This window comes from Monodelphis domestica, chromosome 2, assembly GCF_027887165.1.
Source record: "Monodelphis domestica isolate mMonDom1 chromosome 2, mMonDom1.pri, whole genome shotgun sequence".
Taxonomy (NCBI): Eukaryota; Metazoa; Chordata; class Mammalia; order Didelphimorphia; family Didelphidae; genus Monodelphis; species Monodelphis domestica.
In genome coordinates, this window is record NC_077228.1 from 105,666,145 (window position 1) to 105,679,936 (window position 13,792).

The following is a 13,792-nucleotide window of genomic DNA, read 5'->3' on the forward strand; positions in this document are numbered from 1 at the left end:
TCCCAAGGTCAAGCTTCTTTACTCAATAAGCTTTCTAACTGGAGAGACCTAAATCTTGAGGAAGGAAAGTAGGTAAGACAAAAAGGCTACTCAGTTAAATATAAGAAAAATCTTTTTGTGAAGTCAGAGAAATTTCTTTTTTCCTCTTTTCTTCTCAATTACATATAAAAAAGGGGGCAGCTGGGAAGGTCCTAAGTTCAAATGTGACCTCAGACACTTCCCAGCTGTGTGACCCTGGGCAAGTCACTTGACCCTCATTGCCTAGCCCTTACTACTCTCTTCTGCCTTGGAGCCAATACACAGTATTGACTCCAAGACAGAAGGTAAGGGTTTTTGTTTTTTTTTAATTACATATAAAAAACAATTTTTAACATTTTAAAAATTTGAGTTCCATAATCTCTCTCCTTCCTTTCCTTCAGACCTTTGAGAAGGCAAGCATTTGATATACATGTGCAGTCATGTAAAACATATTTCCATATTAGCCATGTTACAAAACAGAAAGAAAAAAGTTTTTAAAAGTATGCTTTGATCTGCTTTTGGCCTCCATCCATTCTTTCTCTGGAGGTAGACAGCATTTTTCATCATAATTATTTTGAAACTGTCTTGGATCAGAACATTGCTAAAAATAGTTAACTCATTAACAATTGATCATAAAGTATTATTCCTGTGTACAATGTTCTGGTTCTGCTCTCACTTCTCTTTGTATCAGTTCATGCAAGTCCTTCTAGGTTTTCCAGAAAGCATCTTGCTTGAACCAGGAGAACATTGTACCCAGGGACTGACTGATACACTGTGACACAATCTAACGTAATGGACTTCTCTACTAGCAATAATGCAATGATCCAGGACAATTCTGAGGGACTTATAAGAAAGAATGCTATCTGCACCCAGAGAAAGAACTGTTGGAATAGAAATACAAAAGAAAAACATATGATTAATCACATAGTTTGAAGGGGATATGATTAGGGATATTGACTTTAAATGATCTCTCTACTGCAAATATTCATAATATGGAAATAGATTTTGAACTATGATACATGTAAAACCCAGTTGAATTGCTCATCAGCTGGGGGGGGGAAGAACATGAATCATGTAATTATGGGAAAATATTCTAAATTAATTAAATAAAAATATTATTAAAATAATTAATTTTTAAAATAAAAAAGAAAGCATCCTGCTTTTCACTTCTTATATTACACAATAGTATTCCATCACAATCCTGTACTACAAACTTGTTCAGCCATTCCCCAATTGATGAGTTTCTTTTCAGTTTCCAAACTTTGCCATCAAAAAGATCTACAATAAATATTTTTGTACATAAAGATTCTTTTCCTTTGATGTCTTTGAGATACAGACTTAGTAATGGTATTGCTGAGTCAAAGGGTATGCAATTTTATAGCCCTTTGGGCAATTTCAAACTGCTCTCCAGAATGGTTGGATTAGTTCACAACTATATAAACAATGCATTAGTGTCCCAATTTTCCACATTCATCCAACATTTCTCATTTCCCTTTTCTGTAATATTAGCCATCTGATAGGTATGAGATGGTACCTCAGAGTTGTTTTAATTTGCGTTTCTTTAATCAAGAGTGATTTATAACATTTTTTTCATGACTATAAGCTTCAATTTCTTCTTCTGAAACTGCCTATTCATAGATTTTGACCATTTATCAACTGGGCAATGACTCACTTTGACTCACTTCTCCATATATTTGAGAAATGAGGCCTTTATTAGAGAAACTTGCTATAAAATTTTTTTCCCACTTTCTTGCTTTTTCCTAATCTTGGTTACAATGGTTTTATTTGTAAAAAAACTTTTTAATTATAATTAAAATTATACATTTTATATCCTGTAATGCTGTCTTTTGTTTGGTCACATATTTTCCCTTATCCAGTAAAAGTAAAATTTTCCATGCTGGTCTATATGTAGTTTCTGCCAAATTGCTTTCCAATTTTCCCAGCAATTTTAGTCAAATAGTGAGTTCCTGTCCCAAAATCTTGGATCTCTGGGTTTATTAAACACTAGATCACTATGGTCATTTACTACCATGTATTTTGTATCTAATCTTCTAATCCACTGATCCTCCTTGGTATTTCTTATCCAGTACCAGACTGTTTTGATGATTTACTGCTTTGTAATAAAGTTTGAGATATATACTTCTAGCCCACCTTCCTTCATATTTTTTATTGAATCCTTTAATATTCCTGATATTTTGTTCTTCCAGATTAATTACTAGTTTTTTAAAGTTCTATAAACAATTTTTTGGTAGCTTTGATTGGTATGGCACTAAAAAACATGAATAGAATTGTGATTTTTATTGTATTGGTCTCGCCTCCTCACAAGCAATTAGTGTCTCTCCAATTTTTAGATCTGTCTTTATTCGTTTGAAAAGTGCTTTGTAATTATGTTCATGTATTTCCTGGGTTTATACTGGCAGGCAGACTCTCAAGTATTTTAAATTGTCTACAATCATCTTAAATGGAATTTTTTCTTTCTATCTCTTCCTATTGGATTTTGTTAGTAATATACAGAAATGCTGATGATTTTTATATACTGCAACTTTGCTTACAGTGTTAATTATTTCAATTCTTTTTTTTTGTTGTTGATTCTCTAGGATTCCCTAAGTATACCATAATTATCTGCAAAGAGCAATAATTTTGTTTCCTTGATGCCTTTTCTAATTCCTTCACTTCTTTTTCTTCTCTTTTTGTTATAGCTAGCATTTCTAGTACAGTATTTAATAACAGTGTTGATACTGGACATCCTTACTTCATCCCTGCTTGCTTATTCCCATTACAAATAATGCTTGCTGATGGTTTTAGGTAGATACAACTTGTAATTTTGAAGAAAGCTCTAAATATTCCTATATTTCCTAGTATTTTTTAAAAAGTAAGAATATGTTGTAGTTTGTCAAAAGCTTTTTCTGCCCCTATTATGTGAATCATAAGATCTGTTGTTTTTGTTATTGATAGTCAATTATTCTGATAGTAGTCTCTTGGTAACCGAGGATGACGATTGTCTTTGTGCATTTTCATCTATGATAGATGAGTGTGCACAAAGACACTTCTGCGTGAAGGAGATTTAAGTGGAAAAGTCGATGCACACAGTCCCACTCTCTCGGCTTTGGAAGCCTGGGTCCAGTGGCATGAAAAGTTGTTACACCTGGAGACTTCCTCAGCTGCATTGGATGGCCGTGTTGTCTTTTGTGCTCCAACACACCCTAAGCACTCCACAGTGCTTTGCTGCATCGCCATCTCAGCCGTTGAACCTTCTTGTTGGTTTCTTCCAAAGACTGCTTCAGCTGAACAGTTAAATCATGATATTTTCCCTAATATCGAACCAGCCTGGCATTCCTGGACTAAATCCCACCTGGTCATAGTGTATGTGATCTTCTGTGATATACTGCTGTAATCTTTTCACTAGTGTGTGTGTGTGTGTGTGTGTGTGTATAAATATAATATTTTTACCTCAATATTCATTAAGGTAACTGGTCTATAGTTTTTTTCTGTTTTTGATCTTCCATATGTGTTTTGTAAAAGGAATTTGGTAGGACTCCTTAGCCTATTTTTCCAAATAGTTCATATAGTAATTAGAATTGTTCCTTTAAATGTTTGACAGAATTAATTTTTGAGTTCATATGGTTCTAGATATTTTTTTCTTAGGGAGCTCATTTATGTCTTATTCCATTAATTTCTTGAAGGTAGGTCTATTTAAATATTCGATTTCTTCTTCTGTTAATCTGAGCAGTTTTATATTTTTAGACATATTCATTTAACTTATTTTACTGGTATATATTTAGGCAAAATAGCTCCTAATAACTGCTTTAATTTTCATTGGTAGTGAGTTCATCCTTTTCATTTTTGATACAGATAATATCTTTTTTTAAATGAAATTAACCAATGCTTTATCTATTTTGTTATTTTTTTCCTTCATAAAAGTAGTTCCCAGTTTTATTAGTCCAATGGCTTCCTTACTTTCCATTTTATTAATTTCTCCTTTGATTTTCAGGATTTCCAATTTAGTGTTTAATTGGGTATTTTTAATTTGCTCCTTTTCTATTTTGTTAAATTTCATGCCCAATATCGGCTCTTTCTCTATCTTATTTATTTTATTTATCTTTTAAAACCCCTATTTTCCATCTTAGCAACAACTGTAAAGTAGAAGTGCAAGGGCTAGCTAGACAATGGGGATTAAATGACCAAATATGAAGCCAGATCTGAGCCCAGGTCCTCCTGACTCCCAGGTCTAGTGCTCTATACTACTTATCTGCCTCTTCTTGAAAGAGTTAAAAGACATAAAATTTCCCTTAAGTACTGCTTTGGATGCATAAATTTTGGTATGTTGTCTCATTATCATTCTCTTTATGAAATAATATTGTTTCTATGATTTGTTCTTTGACCTACTCATTCATTAGGATTAGATTATTTTGTTTCCCATTAACTTTTAATCTGTTTTCATGGCCCTTTATTGAATGTAATTTTTTTTTTTACATTATGATCTGAAAAGGATTCATTGAGTATTGGATACACTAAGTATTTCTGCTTTTCTGCATTTGGCTGTGAGGTTTTTAAATCCTAAAAAAATGGTCAATTTTTTTGTGAAGGTGCCACTTATAGCTGAGAAAATTATACTCCTATTCAATTTTCTCTAGAAGTCATCATATCTAACTTTTCTCAAATTCTATTCATTTCCTTAAATTCTTTCTGGTTTTGTTTTTTGGTTAGATTTATCAGTGATTAGATTTTTAATCCCCAGTCAGCTGAAGAACTGAATCCCCTCCCTTGGGACAAAGAAGCTTTCCAGGTCATTTAGTCCAGGAAGCTTTCAGAAGCAGAGAGAGCATTTATTCTTTGAAACAGAATAGAACCTTCTACCCCTAGGGACACAAACAAATGAGCTCAATCAGGTCCTTCAAACTACCCTTTCTCTCCCACCCACCTAGTCCATCATACAGAAAGGGTTGTCTCTCAGTGGTCAAAGGGATCATTAATTTAATGGTGGAAAGAACATCAGAGATAATTTAGTTTTTTATCTCTCTCCCCTAGTTTTATAGATGAAGAAACTGAAGTCCAGAATTGTGAAATGACCTGCCCACAGGCAAGCAGAGAAAATAGGGAAAGTCGACCTGCAGAGTCAAGTTTAGGTCTACAAACTAAATTCAGTGATTTCTACTGTACTGCAAAACACCTAAAGCAGCCTAGGAGATATAGGAAGCATTCAGGAGTGAAATTCAAAAAACATAAAAAGAAACAATTTCAAGAAGGAAGAAAACACTAGGTCCATGTCCCAAAGGGATAAAAAAATAAAATTAAAAATTAAAAAAAAGGAAAAGGATCTGCTTGTATAAAAATATTTATAGCTGCTCTTTTGTGCTATAAAGAATTATGAACAGGATGATTACAGAAAGAGCTAGAAAGACTTACACGAATTGATGCAGAGTGAAATAAGCAGAACCAGGAATACATACATAGCAACAATTGTGGAACAATGAAATGTGAAAGACTTAGCTACTAACAGCAATATAATAATCCAAGACAATTCTGAGGGACTTGTGGCAAAGAATGCTATCTATCTCCAGAGAAAGAAAGAACTGTTGGGAGTCAGAATGCAGATGAAAACATATGATTTATCACTTGTTTATTTGAGTATATGTTTTGGGGTCTTGGTTTTATAAGATTATTCACTTACAAAAATGAATAATATAGAAATTTGTTTTGCATAATAATACAGGTTTGAATTGCTTGCCAGCTTGGGGAGGGGGGAGGAAAATTTGGATCACATAATTTCAGAAAACTTATGTGAAAACTTGTTATTAAAATAAATATATTGAATTTTAAAAAACTTTAAAAGGAAGAAAACAAACATTTATTACCTATTATGTGTCGGGCAAGGAGCAGCTATGTAGGGCAGTGGATGGAGGATGGAGCGCAGAGTCTGGAATCAGGAAAATGAATTCAAATCCTGCTACAGATACTTATTAACTGTATGACACTGGGAAAACCACTTAAGCCTGTTTGCCTGAGTTTCCTCATTTGTAAAATGATTTGGAAAAGGAAATGGCAAACTACTCCAATGCTTTTGCCAAGAAAACCACAATGGGTCAGGAAGAGTCAGAGACTTGAAAAGACTTGAAAAGGAGGACAACAAAATGTGCCAGGCACTATGCTAAGTGCTTAACATATTATCTCATTTGATCAACAACTCTAGGAGATAGATGCTTGTATTATCCCCATTTTATAGAGGAGGAAAGGAAACAGACAGAAGGTACAGTGACTTACCCAAGGTCACAAAGTCAGTATGTATCTGAGGCCGGATTTGAACTCAGGTTTTCTTGACTCCAAAGAAGAAGAAAAGACGAGCCTAGAATATGGAAGCCAGGGAACATAAAGGATGAATATACAAGCCAGACACAATACTGAGCTCTAAGAGATCAGAATAAGCAAAGAATGGCTTAAAAGCTAATGGAAGAAAGAGCTAGTTTTTCAGGCTGAATTGAGGAACAGGGGAGCATCAAAGAAGGGAAAGGACTAGCACTTGGGCTGCTAGGAAGGTGATTGATGACAAAAGATAAAAGGTAAAGCTATCCAATCTGTATTTTGCTACAGCCTTTATACTGGAAAGGCAAGAATGAAAATGGCTAATGAATTGATAGGAATCAGCCTTTGACTGGCTTGATTGACAGCCAGTGAATTTGTTACCAAGTTCAAGGCCCAAACAAACAATAGCTTTAGTACAGAAAGCTCTAACTGGCAGGTCATCACTGAGCCACTGTAAGTGCTAGTGGTAAGATTTTTGATCAGCAAAAGGCAAATGTGTCCATTCTCAAAAAAGGGTAATGGCTAGCATTCATGGGCAGCTGAAGGCAAAGGTGTCAAATATAACAGCCACATTGCAAAAAGAAATAAAAACACAACAAAATGACAATATTAATATGTATATGATTTTCTAAGGCATATGCTGCCCATGTATGCCTTATGTATCATTTATGTATCATTTAAAGAACCTCACTTCCTTTTTATTTTTCTTGAGGTCAAATTTGCATTTATTTTTTATAAAATTTTTATTTTTACAAATTACATGTAATAACAAATTTCCACATGTTTTCCAAAGTTATATTTTCCAAAGTGTCTCCCTCCCTTTCTTCCCTCCTCTTTCCCAGAATTAGCAAGCAATTCGATCTGAGTTATACATGTATCATGATGCAAAATATATTTCCATATTGTTCATTTTTATAAGAGAATAATCATATAAAAACAAAACTCCAAAACAAAAACCTAAATAAACTTAAGTGGAAAACCACATGCTTGAATCTGCATTCCAACTCCAACAGTTTTTTTTCCTCTGGAGGTAGATAGCATTCTTTGTCACAAGTTCCTCAGAATTGAAGGACCTCAGTTCTATTTGAGTCTGACACCACTGCTTTTACATTTGCAAAGCACTCTACAAATACTATGTCATTTTATCTTTATAACAATTCTGGAAGATACATTTTATAGTTGAGAAGTACTAAGGCAGATAGAGGTTAAGTGAACTGACCATGGTCATAAAGCTAGTAAATGTCTGATGCAACGTTTGAACTTGTCTTCTAACCACCATGTCATCTAACTGCTTTTGAAGAGAATAGATGAAATCACAAATTATAAAATAATGAACTTGACTTCAAATTCTCTTTGAAAATTCTTGAACAGACTGCTAAATAGTAAACACTTAGAAAAGGGAGTGATGATCACAAAGAGTCTAAACATGCCAGACTTAACTAATTTCCTATTTTTTTGGACAGTTACCAAACTGGTAGATCAGGGATGTGCTACAGATATATTTTATCTAGATAAAAAAATTTTCATGAAAAAAAAGCTTGTGTTGTTTTCCAGGGAAGGCGGAATATTATGAGTCAGAGACAATATTATAACTAGAAAGACTCAAAATGGGTGGATTTGGGGAGTGTTTGAATAGTCGGAATAACAGTATAATTAATAATATTAATCAGACAATGGCGGTGCACACTTGTAGTTACTGTTTCTGGGGAGGCTGAGGCTGCTAGCCAGGTGGAGTTCAGGAGTTGTGAAATTCAGCAAGGCTAAAATCAATTAGTAGCCTAAGATCAGCACTAATAAGGCAAGCCACTGGGCAGGAAAGGGCCACCAGGCTGTCTAAGGAAGACAAAACCAGCACATGTCAGAAAAACAGGTGCAGGCCAAAATTCACCTGCTGGTAATAAGTAAAGGGGTCTGGTCCAAGAAAGGCTAATGTACTTCTAGCCTGGGCAAGATAGAAGATTCAGTTTCAAAAAAATAAATAGTAATGATCCACTGTCTACCTGGAAGGTATCTAGTGAGACATAAACGTCTGAGGTCTTGTGTTGCTTGGCATTTTTATCTATGACTCTGATAAAGGAATAGATAACATCTGCAACACATTTGCAAAAGACATGGCAATGAGGGATATTTAATATACCAGATAAGTTTTTGACAGGTTAGATTATTGGGTTAGATATGACAGGTTAGGTCAAATAAGATGACATTTAATAGGGACAAATATCAAGTTTTAAATTTGAGTTGGAAAAAAAAACCACAAATCGCTTATTATAAGATGTGGGACAGCAGGTTATTTGAGGAAGATCTGAAAGCCTTGGTAGATTGTAGGCTATTAACAGTGTGGCAGGATATATAAAAAAGCAAGCAGAATATTGAGCTACATTAAGGAATAGCTTTCTAAGAAGTAGGGGAATAGTAGTACTGTTTTAGTTGGCTCTGATCACAACGCATCTAAGTATTGTATTTTTTTTTAAATCCTTACCTTCTGTCTTGGAATCAATACTATGTATTGGTTCCAAGGCAGAACAGTGCTAAGGGCTAGGCAATGGGGGTTAAGTGACTTGCCCAGGGTCACACAGCTGGGAAGTGTCTGAGGCTAGATTTGAACCTAGGACCTCCCATCTCTAGGCCTGGCTCTCAATCCACTGAGCTACCCAGCTGGCCCCTAAGTACTGTATTTTAGAAAGGAGAGCAGCCAAAAAAAGTGACTGAGAGTGAACAGCCTTGAGTTCAAGTCATGTAAGAATCAGTTGAAAGAACTGAGTAGAGATAATTAGCCTGGAAAAGGGAAGATAGATGTGTTTAATTGAAGGCTGTCATTTGAACACAGGAAAAGGAGTTAAGATTGTTCTGTTTGGCCTAGGAAGATCTCAGCATCATGGGTAGAAGTTGCAAATAGGTAAATTCCAGCTTAATGACAGGTTCAAACTCCTGAACAATAATAATGATCCTGAGGTGGCATAATCTGTATTGGAGGTTAGTGAGTTTTTCTCATTGGCCATCTTTACACAAATGCTGCCTGACTTTTTGGGTCTATAAAAGAATGGATTCTTCTTCCTTTCTCAAGTGAACAAGAAAACTTCTGAGTTTACTTTCAGCTTAAAAACTTTGTGACTCGACTATTCGTCCATGAAGGGATGGAAGGGAAATTTCACTGGATGGGGAAAAGTAAGAAGTTACTTTCAGGGATTTCAAGGGGTTACTTTCAGTAATTCCCAGGTCCCATGTTCATCTCTTATTTGATAAAAAAGTGGTACCAATGGAACTCTGATATTGTAACTTTTGGGGGTAGTTTTTCCCCAGAAATGCAACCAGAGGGCCTATGTTCTTATACTCATAAAAAAGGCAAGTTTGCTCTTAAAATGTAGTGATTACAAGTCTAAAAAGTGTACAGGACATTAAGAGGAAAAGTCATTTAGCAGTAATATCTGCATTTCCTGCCAGTCTCTGAAACTCAAAAGGATCATTCATTGTTTGGAGGCTTGTTCCACCTAGCTTTCTTAATTTCCTATTTAATGCATTTAATGCCAATCCAACTAAAATGTTCAATTTTCTTGAATAGAGGCAACAACATTAAAAGGCCTTTGAATTCAAGATTTTGGTAAGCAAGTTCTAGAGTTTAACATTCTATGTTAGAGTTAGAGATAACATTCTATGAGTTTATAAATTCTAGGTTTAGAGCTGGAAGGTTTTACATTTTTTAGTTTTCTACCTTTTAAGTATTCTAGGTTTAGAGCTAAAGGAACTTTAAAGATTATCTAGTTCAAGAAGCCCCTCATTTTTTCTGATGAGGAAACTGAGGCACATAGCAGTGGCTGGCATGACTTGCCTAAGATCCCTCAGCACTAAGTGGCAGAAACAGGATTCAAATTCAGTCCTCAGACTATGAATCCAGTCCTCTTTTTACTCTATTACTTATTACTCTATACAAACTCTTCAAGAAGTATATGAGGAATCTACCCCCTTTGAATATGATATGAAGAAAGTTTTCTGGTCTTACTTTGGCCAGGTATGTATTGATATCAGAGAAATAAAAAGTTAATGACCTTGACGGGTACACACAATCAACTAAGTTCTTGGGATCTGAACCTGACTCAAAACCCTCAAAGACCCGAGTGAGGACACCCTCACATGTCTGTCTACCCAATTACAGTATACTACAATTCTCTAAAGATCTTAGATGCCAGGCTTTTGTGTTGACATAGCTGTCCAGAAAGCTGCTCAACTCCTTCAGTATGTGGCTTATGGTAACCCGATAAACAGGATTACGGAGGTTCAAAGTAGCTTTATCTATAGGAGTCAGCAAACTTTCTCCAAGGTGTCCTAGAAGAGGAGCAAAATACCTAGTTATTAGGCTTGAAAGAAGGAGCAAATTTGATTTTTTACCAACAAATATTTAAGCTACAAGGTAGAGGAGACAAAGATGACTTCAGGTGTTTACAAACTTAGATGAGGAAAAAGGCATGCACACCAATAACGATAAATAAGACAACAGACCAAGAACCATATGACAAGTACAAAGTCAATAAGAGCTAAAAGACTTCAGAGGGAAATCGAGACCATTTTCAGTGCCAGGGTGATTAGGAAGGTTTCCACAGAAATGCTGGATCAGAGGAGTGTGGAAGACTGCTTATAAGCTATTTGTAGGATGTCTGTCTATAAAGTAAAATGTTTTCACAGAATTTTTTAGAGCTGAGACTTTATGTACTTAATAAGTTTTTTTTTTTTTTGCAAATGGAGAAATGGAAGGGGTAAAATATTCTAGGCAGAATAAGTGCTGGTAAAGGGCAAGAAATTGTTCAGAATGAATCAATGTGGTTGGAGCAAAAGGATTATTAGGGTAGTGAGATTCTCCAAAGCTCCAAAAAAGCAAGTTCATAGAGGATCTTGGGCATTACACTAAGAATTTTGTATTTAATCTTTTGGAAAACAGAGCCTAAGGGATGGCAATACTAATGCCCACTACTTGTTGGAGTTACCACCCTAACACTTTGAAAGGAAGTGGTCTCCCAGGCCTAATGTACTAATATTTTGCAGTCCCTGGCAACCACAGAATTCTAGGAATCATGGAGACTTGAACTCCTCAATTCTTGCCTGTGAAGATTTAGTTCTGCAGGGGTCTCCCTTCAAGCTGAGATTCCAATAGAAACTCAAGTTCTAAAGTCGGATTTCAACCAACATTCCACCCTTTGGGGCTTAGAAATGCTTTTCTAAATTCCTTAATAGGAGGAAACCAGACAGAAATAACTCCTTTGATAGTTCTATCAGTCAAAGCCCCATGGATGTAACTCCACAGTCTAATTTCTAGCACTGTTAATAAACTGTTGTAAAATCTCCTTAAAAAACCGAAGCTTTATCCCAGGAAATGTCGCCATTTACCCAGAATTAGGGAAATGAAAATCTGTCACAATCACCTTATTCTAGACAGTCTTATTCTGCCCTGCAGTCTAGGTCCAGCTTAGCTAATGTCTCAGAATCCACAGGGCTTAGGTCCAACTTTCCTAGTCTATCTCCACGCCTTTCTTGCTTAGGTCCTCACCAGTGGCACCAGTGGGGCACCCCCTCGAAACCGGTCACTCTCGGACCCTGACTGGGCATGCACAGTAACATGGATGGCAAAGCCACAACTGGAAACGTAAAAGTAAATCTAGGACAAGAAGGTGTTCTTAACCTTGTGTCCCAGACCAGGGAAGGCCAGGGAAGCAGAGGGGCTCCCCTTCTCGAATGGATGTTTTTAAATGCACCAAACTACAAAGGCATTAAAAAAAATCATTTACGTTGAACTAGACGATTAAAATGTTCAAACAAACCAGTTCCCCGATGCCAGGTCTGGATAGAATGTATCCACGGCATTTCCCTGCTCTCCCGAGACCCTCAGAAGGCCAGACCCGGAGGAGGCAGAAGAAGCCCCACAGAGTTACCGGGGAGGGTTCTGGGGCTCAGGAAGGCAGGGGGATGGGGGGCGAAAGCTTCCCAAACTAAACCTGAACATCGGAAGGGAGATTTCCTCCACACCGAGAACGCATCCAAGCAGTTGAGGCTTTAGGACCCGGGCTCGCCTTCGCTTTTGCTACTGCTGCCCCGAAGGATGACGGCGTTCCGGCTGACCGACCCGAAGCTAGGGAGACCCCCACGGGGCGCCCCGGCTACGGCCCCCGCACAGCTCGCGGGGTTCGGTTGTCCGCCACCTCCCCATACCCCGGGGGCTGGGGGCGGGGCCCGTGGGGAGGGGAGGGGCCGGAAATGTTTACTCTCCGAGGCCCCGGCAAGCCCGGAGACTCCCGGCCCAGGTACACTTACGGGCCGAGCTCCTGCTGCTGCGGCGGCGGCGGCGGCGGTAGCCGAGGGCTCTGACGGGGCCGCCTTCCCCGGCGCTACATACCCGGCGCCAGCGCGGGCGGTGACGCCGGCCTCGGCCTCAGCGGCGGAGAAGCCTCCACCCCCGGGGGACGCGGCGGCGCCGGCCCCGGAAGGAGCTCGAGAGGGCACCGCGTCACCTCCGCCCGGTGGAGGCGAGAGACGAGGCGACGAGACGGCAGTGGCAGCCGCGTTAGCTGCGGTGGCGGCGTCGCTGCCTCGGCCTCAGCGCTGGGGTCCTGGGCCTCCCCTCCTCCGATTGTCTCCTCCTCCGCCTCCTCCTCTTTGGCTGACTCCTCCCCTCCCCTTTATCTTTCCTCCGCCCACTCCTCCTCCCCCTTTTCCCCTGGCCTCTCCTTTCTTCCCGTCTCCTTTTCTCCGCCCCTTCTCTTCTTTCTTCCTCCTCTTCAACCTACCTCCTCCCCTCTTCCCCTTCTCTTCCTCTCCCTTTCCTCCCCTTCCTTTCTTTTCCCCTCCTCCTACCCTTTCCTCCTCTTCTTTTCTCTTCTTCCTTCCTGCTCCCATCCTTCTTCCCCTTCTTTTCTGCCCTCTCCTCCCCTCTCTCTTTTCTTTTGCCTCGTCCCTGCTCCCTTCCTCTTCCTCTCTCCTCTTCCTAACTCCCTTCTCTTTACTCTCTCTTCTCCCTCCTTATCTCTTTCCTTTCTCTTCTCTCTCATCACAGACTCCAACTTAGGCAACTATGACCTAGTTAAACCTGCATCTGAACAAAAAAATCTCAACATACCCGACCAGCCTTTGCTTTAAGAACTCCAGGGAGGGGAAGCCCTCTCCTTTCTGAGGAGGAGGAAGAGGAGGCAGAATGTCAGGAACGTATCCAAATAGACAGATAGCATTTAATAGCATATGTTCTTGTCCTCAGGAAGGGTCCCTTCATTCCAACTGCTCGTACTGCTCTTCCAGTCACTCCTTCCCATCTTCTCTTTCCCCCCTCCCCCAAGCTGTGAACCCTATCTTTTCCTTGAGGCAGCTGCTGAAATTGGAAAACAGTGGGTGGTGTATGTAGACCACTGCACATTTCAACACATGCCCAGAGCTGCACCAACAGTCCTCGAATGGAAGGCTGGGGGAGAATACTCTAGCAGCTGAAACTGTGACCAGT

The 13,792-nt window shown here is 38.6% G+C and overlaps 1 protein-coding gene across 7 annotated transcripts in view; it reads right to left on the reverse strand.

Moving 5' to 3' along the window:
* ADIPOR1 (adiponectin receptor 1) overlaps positions 1–13,418 on the reverse strand; it is a 26,946-nt gene extending 13,528 nt beyond the window's left edge. The window contains exons 1-3 of one of the 7 annotated variants that reach the window (XM_056815737.1): positions 12,616–13,418; positions 6,280–6,361; positions 5,874–5,935 (exon numbers count right to left, since the gene is read on the reverse strand). The gene's annotated coding sequence lies outside the window, so the exon portion shown is untranslated. Of the gene's footprint in view, positions 1–5,873; positions 5,936–6,279; positions 6,362–12,299; positions 12,532–12,615 lie in introns of those variants that run through there. The other 6 variants (XM_056815735.1, XM_056815736.1, XM_056815738.1 and 3 more) reach the window with 6 other exon arrangements.
* Between the last annotated feature and the right edge of the window lie 374 nt (positions 13,419–13,792).